At 40.8% G+C, this 11,482-nt stretch overlaps 1 long non-coding RNA gene across 3 annotated transcripts; it reads right to left on the reverse strand.

Moving 5' to 3' along the window:
• Nucleotides 1-4,156: 4,156 nt before the first annotated feature.
• Nucleotides 4,157-10,125, reverse strand: LOC109142416 (uncharacterized). 3 transcript variants are annotated; one of them, XR_003462405.1, is made up of 6 exons: nt 10,098-10,125; nt 9,659-9,824; nt 6,405-7,845; nt 5,718-5,828; nt 5,229-5,273; nt 4,157-5,026 (listed from the first exon to the last, which is right to left on the reverse strand). It is a non-coding gene; the product is annotated as an uncharacterized LOC109142416 (long non-coding RNA). The 3 variants fall into 3 exon arrangements; XR_003462406.1 differs by lacking the exon at nt 9,659-9,824; XR_003462404.1 differs by lacking the exons at nt 9,659-9,824; nt 10,098-10,125 and adding an exon at nt 8,402-8,608.
• Between the last annotated feature and the right edge of the window lie 1,357 nt (nt 10,126-11,482).

Raw genomic sequence — 11,482 nt, forward strand, 5'->3', positions numbered from 1 at the left:
AGATCTGGCATTTGGAACTACTTTGGTTTTCAGATGAAGTATGACCCTGATGGCAAGCGATGATTGTGATTATGTTTCAAAATATATTTAGGGAGCTATTTCTTTTTAATATATACTGCTAAGAATGCAGCACAGAAGATGGGTGATTTCTTTATTATTATTTTTACAAGGTGCCGTTCGGTCTGTACTACGCGGTGTCTAACAGGCTGAAGTAGGCACAGCAGAAAATGAGGCAGGGGAAGCCGGCACACTCGGAGCCAGGTCAGTTCTAAAATACTGTTACTTTTGACTTGAAACAAATGTTGGTAATTTCAATAAACTACAAGTTAAAAAAGGCATGAATCGCTTTTTTTTATCGAAAATATACGAACCGTTGACACTAAAGTATCGAACCGAAACAACCGTGAGTTTTTTTGCATCGTTGCACCTCTAGTATTTCCATGTTGCCTCTAAACGTCCACACACACATGTTGGACCTCGTTTGAAAGCTTACAAGTTCGTTTTTTCAACGGAACCAAGAATCTACATGAAGGATTTACGACACTACACCTGTAGCGTCTTACTTTGCGGCAGTAAACAGGTGAGCATCTTCGTGTGTCTCCTGTGTGTGCGCACTTCAAATGTGTGATGATGATGATGCAGATGTGTCTGCAGCTCTGTGGGGTCGAGGCTCTGCCAGATGTTTATTTGGACTACTTGACTAAAGTCCATGTGAGACTCTTGAAGCAGTCACATCAGTAAATGAGCGGACATCTTTAAGTGTTTAATGAAAGCACTCACCCACAACAAGCTTAACGTCGGACTTTCGAGGTGGGTAAACACCTGGAAAATCACAGGTGTAGTCTCCGCTGTCAGCCATCGTTGCGTTTGTGATCTTTATGGAGGCGTTGCCGTGTTTCAGTTCTTCTTCAAAATGTGAGACGCGACCTCTGAACTGCTCAGCTTGACCTGTTTTGCCTTTATTGGAATGCTGGCCTACAGCAAATGAGAACACCTCCATCTGTCCTTTTGTCCAGTCAAACGATTCAGTCTCCAAGTTGACACCGTTGTTAGAACAGGGTAAAATCACATCACTGCCTTTTTCCACGACCACTGTCCCTGAAAGATGAAAACATGTATTAATCAGTATGTGAACATGCAGAGTCATTCAGTGCAGACAGACACATGGAAGTTTGTTGTTTGAACACGTCAACTTATGATAGAACAGCTGACTTTTCTTGTTGTTGGACTTTGTCTAGCACACTGTCCTCTGAACTGTCCTACAGATTGAATGTTTGCAATAATTAATAACACTGAAGTCTTTTTCTCCAAGTGATGATGAACATCAACACTGACTCAGTCGTCCGTCAGACTCTCTGTCTGCACACTCAACACACGAAGAAGAAGAAAGAGGAAACGAGAGAGTGACGAGGAAAATGCAGAACTAACAGTGAATCTTAATTCACTTCACTTCTTCATCTTTTCTGTGGAACACAGAATATAACGTGTGAACATGATGCATCTACGTCTGGTGTTTGTTGGAGGGCATGTGAGGAGGTGTTAGTAATCAGTACCATTGATATACATGTAGGTAAGCTTTAGAGAGCTCTGTGACACCTGCTGGAGATCATCTGTACTGCACTTTGTAAAACATCTGAACATCTGTTGGTTTGACAACTCTTATCCTCATTTATGAGACAACGTGCCTGAGAGAAACTTCTGTAAGTGGTGGAGAGCACTGTTAACAAAACAAGAAAAACTACTCAGTGTCACAGTCCACAGCAAGTTGTCTGTTCAACAAAAACTGCATCAACATCATAGAATCAGATTCAGATTATGAGCTAATAACAAATGTCTGACCTGTGAGTGGTGGATTCATCGTTCAGCACACCTTGGTAAGAACAGATCTGGCTGGTTTACAGCGTTTGGTTCATCTGGAGTGAATGTTGCAGCACGAGGCCCAATGCCTCCTCAAATGATAAGAGCTGTCATTCAAACGGATGTTAAGATGTTTCCTGTATTTGGCTTCATTAGTACTAATGAACAAACTACAAGCTGCAAAGAGTCAAAGACAGAGCTACACGTCATGAAAAGTATTTACTTCATTTGATCTGACTGGATTCTGTTCATCAGTGATGAGGCACAGTTGGTGTCGCATCAGTAAGGTGTCATTAAAACAGCGTCTGCAGGATGTAGGTGACACCCACACACACACACACACACACACACACGTACATATCCTCATCATGATAAGTATAACTACTCAAACAGGTATTGCTACCTGCATGAAGAAATAGAGGAGAGGTGTGTGGGAGTAGTACAGTACAGTTGGCAGGCACTGACATGGAAACATTAGGAAGTAGCTCACCTGCAATAGCTGCCACACAAACACATGATTTAATTTTCTATCTTTGTTTTATCACAATAATCAATAAACTACAACAATAAAATGTTTCATTGGTTTCGTCTGTTTATCAGTCACGTGAGTCACAGTTGGTGAAACTCGGTGAGGTTTGTTTGTAGTCAGAGTCTTTCTTGAAGGAAGTGAAACCAGCTGAATGCACACTAACACTGACCTGTTATCAGCTCATTAAGTTGTTAATGAGAACACGTTCTGATGACCTGTTATCAGCATTTATGAGCACCTGACAAACATGAACTCAGGTGATGACTTCTTAGGAAGGCAAAGCTCACACAGGGTCAGACATCAGAGAAACAGTTCATCTGATCTGAGTCCACTATATTCTGTTGATCAGAGCATCAGAGAGTCACAGCTCATCAAGAGTTTCTCGGAAACAGAGGAGCGTCTGCAGGATGGACACCGTGCACGCGCACGCACACACCTGCAGCAGCGATGACGTCACATCATCATGTCGCATATAAAGCAGCTCGAGGTGTGGCAGCTCCTGACTGAATCGATCATCGGGCTGTAATCGATCAGAAGGATGCTGTAATCGATGAATCAGTATTGATGTGTGCTAATTATTAGGATGCATCACACTGTGCTGATGATCTTAATGTGACAGCTGCAGGTGTTATCTACCTGTCCAACCTGTTTCCAGAGCCCTGCACACATTTGAAATCAATCAAAGTACAGTTGAGTTCAGAGAGATGATGAGTTTACTGACCGGCTGGATCAGCGGACGTTGTTCCAGAGCAGCTAGGAGACAGAGGACACACGAGAGGAAGAAGCTCCATGTTTGAACAAGTCCTCTAGGATGAACCATCAGCACACTTCTTAGAGGGAGGAGAACACAGCGGACACACTCCCGACACACACACCGCTCTGTCACACACTGTTTCCATTCACACACTTTATACAAGGTGCAACCACAGCATCACTTCCGGTGCTGAGCCTTCAAAGTAAAGGCATCATCTGCACATACACTAACTGTGACTCATCAACTCTGCAGAAAAACATCCATACACACACACACACACACACACACACACACACACACACACACACACACACACACACACACACACACACACGCACACACAGCTGATGCACCACGCCCCCTCCTCTTTTAAAAAAGCAATTTAATGATACATTTGAATTATTATTAATATCTTAAATCTAAATAACAACAATATAAAACTGAATAAAGTTTAAAGCAACATTACATAGATTTCAGTTTCAGAGTGTAATCCCACATAAATGTGTTGCCCATCATATACAGAGCAGTGAATAAGTGAACAGCAGAGTGCCGACACAGTCCTGAGAATTAAAAAAAAACCCCGCTGGATCCTACATTTCCCATAATGCAACAAGAGCCATCCTTGACTAGTAAACATGCACCTCCTTCAAACTTCACACCTTCAGTTTGTAACGCAGGTGTTCTGTTTGATGACATCACTGTGACATCATCAGGGTTATTTTTCATCAGACTTCAGAAAGCTCCATCAGAGCCACAGAAGATATGACACAACATCTGTCCTATGAAAGCAGCACAGATCTATATTAAAGCAGCACAGATCTATATTAAAGCAGCACAGATCTATATTAAAGCAGCACCCCTCATGTTTTTGATAACTCCTCTAATGACAGTTATCTGAAGTTATCACAGGCTTCATGAGTTATGATATGAAGATCCATCAAAGTGTCACATGAAACATGTCGTGTTATCAGAAGTGTGTTTGCATGTCGTTTGTTTCAGCATCAAAATCAGTCCAGTTTGACATTTTTCAACTTTTATTCAAAGCTTTGGATAGAAAAGATGATTGCACCATCAGTATACAACATTAATGCACTTTCATATTTCAGAGTCAACAACAGTACACAGCTCAGTGTAGAACTCCAGCTGACACACTCTGGTTTAACAAGGCAAAAGAAAGAAAGAAATAATAATTTAATTCTCACCTGATGGAATGATTCATTAATAATCAGCTCTGTCAGCATTAAAGGCCACTTGTTCTCTTAAATCACAGATTATATTGTTGGGATCATGAATCCAAATATCAAAACATGATGTGTCCAGAGTAACTACAGCCTGGTTAATGTGTAGACGAGGTTAAATGTGTGGAAGAGATCAAATCGATGATGATGAATGTACTGTTGGTATCAGTGTAGACAGCTACAGGAAAACTGCTTCTGTCCTGTCTGGGTTCATTTTAAAGACGAGTTCATAAAACATGTTGGCCGAGCACGCCTGAAGACTAAAGTCTAGTTTAGTTGTTCAGAACAGACAGACTGTCAGGTGGAGTGACAAGACAGAAAACAGTTGAATGAACTGGAACAGAATGTGGATTTACATCCAGTATTGACATGAGAATACAAACGGTGCTTTCTTATAGATAAACAGGTGATGGCGCTAATTCTCCAAACCATGTGACAAACAACCTTCAACCTGAATCTAACTTCAAACATAAAACCAAACTACCTGAAATAAGTGAGCACCAGCCAAAACGTGCTCACCATCACTAAAGCTCAAACACACAAACTTCAGCAGACAACTGCACAGCACATGTGAAGACGGTTAAACTTCTTCATCAGGTTGTTTCTCAGAGTTTTAATTCATTGGCGTTTCTTCAGTTTGTTTCTCGCCTGCAGGAAACAAATCAAAGTTTTATTCAGGACAATCCAAACTTGTTGATCCTGATCTGAGTGTAAATACCAACAGAAGCTTCATGAGAAGATAAAACAACTGTCAAGACTCCAAACATGAGAAACATGGAAATAATTTGACTATATGCGTACAGAACAGATCATCCTACAGTATCAAACACAGGTCATGTAAGTTCAGAACCTTTAGCAGGATCTTCAGGTGAGCTCCCTGTGTGCTGACGAGAACCTGCAGAAATCAAAATAAAGTTTAGATCACATGAAGTCAGCTGTTCAATGACAGAAATGATTTTGGTGGCTCAGACAGATTTGATCCCTCCAGATGACTCTCGACGCTCCACGCGACCCTGATCCCAAAATGAGTTCAGAGGCATTTGTGTATTATTAACAAGATATCAATATTTCATTTTTCACAGGATTATTGTCAATATTGGTACAAACACTGAATTTTCACTTTGCTACCACCATTTTGTGTTTCTTCTTTGTAGGAAGTAATTTGAAGTTTTATTCAGGACAATCCAAACTTGTTGATCCTAATCTGAGTGTTAATACCAACAGAAGCTTCATGAGAAGATAAAACAACTGTCAAGACTCCAAACATGAGAAACATGGAAACTATTTGTTGTCGGCTCGTCATCAATATGTTCATACAAGACATGAAACATAAACTCACCTCTCTTATGTTTCTGTTTGCACATGTAAAGCACAACAAGAACAACAGCTCCAAGAGGAAACAAAAGAATGCCGAGAACAACAACAACAGCACGAATCCACCAAGGGAAGACTGAAACAGAAGAGAAAAAGTGAGGCCCCTCATACCCTGAAAACAAAAAGCAGTTATTGAAAATGAGTGAAAGGTTTGAAAGCTCTGTCAGCATTAAAGACCTCTTGTTCTCTTCTGTTGTCACCTTGTTAACTCCAATCTGTCTCTGTGTAACTGAACATTGTCTCATCCCTGTCTCTGGACAGTTAGTGAGTATGACATGACGTCCAAACACGTCTGATGTGTTCAGAACAGACGGACTCTCAGGCAAAGTGAAAGTCTTGTAAGTAAGTCGTTTCTATTTCAGTTTTACAAGAATTTACAAGAAATCAGCAAAAGAAAATAAATGTGAAGTAATCTGTATTTCTACCCACTAATGTTTTTATTTTTCTCTCTGGTTGTTTATCTGAACCTGAAACAAATCAAAGTTTTATTCAGGACAATCCAAACTTGTTGATCCTGATCTGAGTGTTAATACCAACAGAAGCTTCATGAGAAGATAAAACAACTGTCAAGACTCCAAACATGAGAAACATGGAAACTATTTGTTGTCTGCTCGTCATCAATATGTTCATACAAGACATGATTTAAACTTACCTCTCTTATATTTCTGTATGCGCTTGTAAAGCACAACTCCAACAACAGCTCCATAAGCAACAAAAAGAATGATGAAAACAACAGCAACAATCAACCAAGTGTTGTCTGGCTGTGGTTCTGCCTCTGAAACAGAAGAGGAAAAGTGAATGTGACACTCAGAATGTAAGTGCAGATCATACAGAGCAGATTGAACATCAGAGCTGACACAAAGAAGAACTAAAGGTGTTCCTGCTCCTGAAATCTGAACTTGTTAGCAGATAAAAACACCACTGGGATGAATCTCAGCAGGAACAGTGATGTTAGCTCTGATCTTACAGACACTTTCCTCCTGCTCGGCTGCACAGCTGAGAGCTTTGCTTGTGCTTTTGGTCGCAGTAGTGAGGAGGGTGATGTTGTAGCATCGTCCTGTTTCTGAGACGTGCTGCTCATCAGCAGGAAGAAGGTTTGAATCCCCGTCCTCCACCTCCACTTCAGGCTCTTTACATGTGACTTGTGCTAAACTCCTGCTGTGCCTGAGATCTGCAAATGTGTGTGACAATCTGTGTACAGCCCAGGTTCTCTGCTCTGGGGAAATATTGTACTTTAGACTCCAAAACATTTAGCATATACTAGTTACTGTATATATTTATTTTACGTACAAAACATATGATCCATGTATAAAATAAAATAAATACTTTAGTTCCTTAAATTCCATGTAGGAGCCACTTTTTGATTTAACCACAAGGGGGAGTGAGCTATCTCTGTGTTTGCTCATTATAGGTGGGCATCAGGTGATTTAATTAACACCAAATCACAGACGAAGTGACTGAAAGTTTGGACAGTCATTACAACTACCAACAGATGGATTTCAAGTGGCTGTGTGTGTGTGGCGTTGCTATGACGATCCTCGGGATCAGGTTGTCATAGTTACTGAATCAGAGTAGAGATGAACTGAACTGGGTTTCATCATTTCATCTTAGAGCCCGGTGACGTGTTCACTGGTTACAGCTTCCAATAACTAAGTTTGAAGGTGCTGAGTGAAATATTAAATTAAGCTGCTGACACTTTGGAAATGTTCAGCAGGTGTTTTTGACTCTTTGTTTAATGTGATGGAACTGAAGTGGAGTATGGGAGTCTTTGTTCCAGTAACACATGAATGATTTAAATGATTGAGGATTAAAATACCACTCACCATGAACGTGCACGTAGATCTGAGAAGAAATCCTATGGCTGATGTCCTTCTGCGTTGCCACACAGGAGAAGTTGCCAGTCTTGGTCACAGTCGTGAGGAGAGTAATGTATTTACGATCACTTCCCGAGACCTGTTGCTCCTCAGCAAGGGTCTTTCCATCACTGTCCTGCCACTTTACTTCAAGATGTGGAACACCATGAGCTTTACACTGTAGCCGTGCCCAGTCATTTGTTTCATCAAGTATGGTGACAGACGGCTCTGGAGCTGCACCTGAATCAAATATAAACAACAGATGATGAAGCAGAATTCCATCATTCCAAATGTAACATTGAGATGTTTCCTCTGCTTGTATATCTGGTTTACAGTGTGAAGAGAAAACGCCTCAGTTCCATATTCCAGCACTGTTTGACAGGACATGATATTTCAAACATTTTAACTTCTTCTAATCTGACTCACATTCTGACTCATATCATGGCAGACACACACACACAGTCACTTTATGATCTAATTGTTGAGATTAAATGTAAAAATTCTGTTTGATGTGTCATCACAAATATTTTAATGATTCTGCTTAAATGTTAAATATCAGAAAAATTGTTTATATTTCTACATTTGTACCAAAGAAAAGTTTATGAAAGATTTCATTGGCTGTTTTATTTATGATATTTTATTTCCAATGAGTGTAGACTAAATATGAGTAACACCAAACATTAACATTTATGTAAAGTATTTATGTTGGAGTATAAACGCCTCCACCTTCAACTGACGAGGAGCCAATCACAGACATTTTAATGACAGGTGTGACGTCATCACAGTCAGGACTCACCTGGGATGTTTTCACCTGTTCTGTCTTTTAATGTTTTAAAGCGCGCAGGATGCACGCGACCCGACATGTCCATGTAAACATTGATAAATCCATAAAGAGCGTGTTTCCATGTTGCCTCTAAACGTCCACACACACATGTTGGACCTCGTTTGAAAGCTTACAAGTTCGTTTTTTCAACGGAACCAAGAATCTACATGAAGGATTTACGACACTCAACCTGTAGCGTCTTACTTTGCGGCAGTGCGGCAGTAAACAGGTGAGCATCTTCGTGTGTCTCCTGTGTGTGCGCACTTCAAATGGATTTCTAGGTGGGAAACAGACTTTTCTACACGAACATGGGCTCGTTTCAAACACTAAAGTCCACCGGGTCAGTCCAGTTCGGACAAATTCGAGCGGAAGTCCAAATAACGGGAATAAAAGTCGATTGTGTCTCTCGGTCATTTTTCGCGCCGCTCGTCAAACTTCCGAAACAACGTCATTTAGATGAATTAGAAAATATTCACGTCACATTTGACCAACCGTGTTCAGCACCTGTGAAATCGGTAAACTCCGAGGAACCAAACGAACCAATCCGCATCTTTCTACGACCTAAAGGGACGAACCGACCAGACTTTTAACTCCGTCAGCCAATCAGAGGAGAGCACCTGCACGCCAACTCCGCTTGACTTTGATTGACAGCTGCTTTCATCCAATGAGAAGTCAGCACCGTGAAAACACTCCGAGTCTGGAGCCAATTAAATCACCTGTCTGACCATATATGGAAGTGAACTTTATCTGACTTCCTGTGGTAGTGGGACACTCACACAACAATAAAAAGTTTATTTCTATGTTTATAGAGACATGATTCAATGATAATAAATCTGTAAATCTGTATTTAAATATTAAAATCATCAGTTTCAGTCAGATCTGACACTTGTGCACATTTCTTCAGGATCATAAAGGGATTTATTATCATCATTTGGTAACTTTGGAGAAGTTTTACAGAGCTCTGTGGACACCTGCTGGAGATAATCTGTACTGCACTTTCTAAAATATCTCAGAGCCACTTCTGTCTGTCAACCTCAAATTTGGTCCAGACTTTCTAGACAAGCTGAGGGAGAGATCCTGAGAGTTTCAGCCTGACAGCCTGTTTTATGACGGATTCACTGAGTTTGAAACATGACGTGAAATGAAAAGAAAAGTAGAAAACTTGGATTTATTTGTATTTAATCATTCACCAGTTGAACTCTTTCAGAGCCTTAATTAAGATCAACACACCTGATGAAACCTCAGAGTGTTTGCTTCACACTGATGCAGTGGACATGTGTCAGCTCCTCATGTTTCTGCTATTATACAGTTTTAGAATAGTTTTAGAACAGTTTGACAGTATTAAGAGGCTGAAATGCACGTAATCAAAATGAACCACAAGAGGTTAACTCACCACCTGAAAAGGAAAAAGAAAACATGTCAGAGTTCTTGTCAAATATCAGCTTGACAGACGTGTAAAACTGTAGAATAAATCTGAGAGTGCACATTCAGATTTCATCGACTACAGACTGATGACATTTCATCGAGCAGAGTGACATAATGGGCAATGTGTCACTAATATCAGGCATGTTTGATACAGAGGGAATCAGTCCAGATGAGGACGCTGACTAAAGCCAGTGGGACTCTTGAAGCAGTCACATCAGTAAATGAGTTTAATGAAAGCACTCACCCACAACAAGCTTAACGTGAACAGTTTTTAAGATCAACAGGGAATCACAGGTGTAGTTTCCGCTGTCATCCACCCTGTTTTGATCTTATGGAGGCGTTGCCGTTTCAGTTCTCTTGAAATGTGAGAAACGATCGTCAGAGTGTCGGTTGCTCGATCAAAACCTGATCATACTTAACACGTCTGGCCGTTTTTCTCCACTCAACCACCTCTTGTTCAATTGCGACACCGTGGAAAAAACAGGTAAAATCACATCACTCCTTCTTTCACGAGACCCTGAAAGATAAAAACATGTATTAATCAGTATGTGAACATGCAGAGTCATTCAGTGCAGACAGACACATGGAAGTTTGTTGTTTGAACACGTTTTAAACATATCAATCATCAATCATAGATTTGATATTGACAAAGGAGATGAAGGATGTCCCGGTCTGGGAGGCTGGCCCAGATTACTTTAATCCTCACAGCTAAACAGGTGGGCACGGTGAAATGGTGAAATCATGAATGATGAGGCTAAATTAGGAGCTTCTGTGTGTTTCCTCTGGCTGACAGGTTTGCACTGCGAGCTGCCACAGTAAGTGACAGAACTTGAAACCGTCATGAAGTCGTCCAGTTTGCCAGCAAATTGAAAACTTTGGCAGCAACTACTTCCTGTGAGAGTCTACAGCCATTCTAGCAGGACTCAGCATGCTGACAATCACTGCATTCATACCTGTAGGAGCCACATCTGTTTATTTGTCTGTCTTTTATGGGTTATGTCAGGTCGGTGCAGGTAATCCAGGGTTCATGGGGTGGAAGGTCATGCAGGTTTTACCGCTCGCTCGCTGGCTCACTCACCTGGTTTCCTTTGTTTTGTCACATTATTATTATTTTTGCATCAAGATAATCATGTTTACTTTGTAACTTTTTTGGATCATTGAATGGGAACATCACCCAAACGAGGAAAACCTGTATGGACATTTCTTTGTAACAGCGTGTCTCCACACCATGCACGAGTAACTACATGGTAATGTTTTGTTTTGTCATTTCTTTATGTTTGCAATAAATGGGAACCTCACCCGGAACAGAAGAAACCTTTGCACGTTATTTAGTTTTGCCTGAACCGAGTGAAGAACAATTCTCAAAGCACCATTAGTGACTAATCAAGTTTCTTTGTGGTCGTCACAGCAGCAGCTTTGCTCTTCAGGATTACACTGCAGCCTTAGTCACTGCTTGGAAGTAAATGCATTCTGGGTTATCTCCAGTTCACATAAATAAGTCCCCAGCGTATCCCCAATGGAACAGGTAGAACAAGAACACTTGGACTGGTTCGATGTGGATTATGGATTGGAACAGTCCCAAACAAACACAGGTATTATAGCGACTATCCTGTCCTCCTGCAGTCCACG

Source organism: Larimichthys crocea, chromosome VI, assembly GCF_000972845.2.
Source record: "Larimichthys crocea isolate SSNF chromosome VI, L_crocea_2.0, whole genome shotgun sequence".
Taxonomy (NCBI): Eukaryota; Metazoa; Chordata; class Actinopteri; family Sciaenidae; genus Larimichthys; species Larimichthys crocea.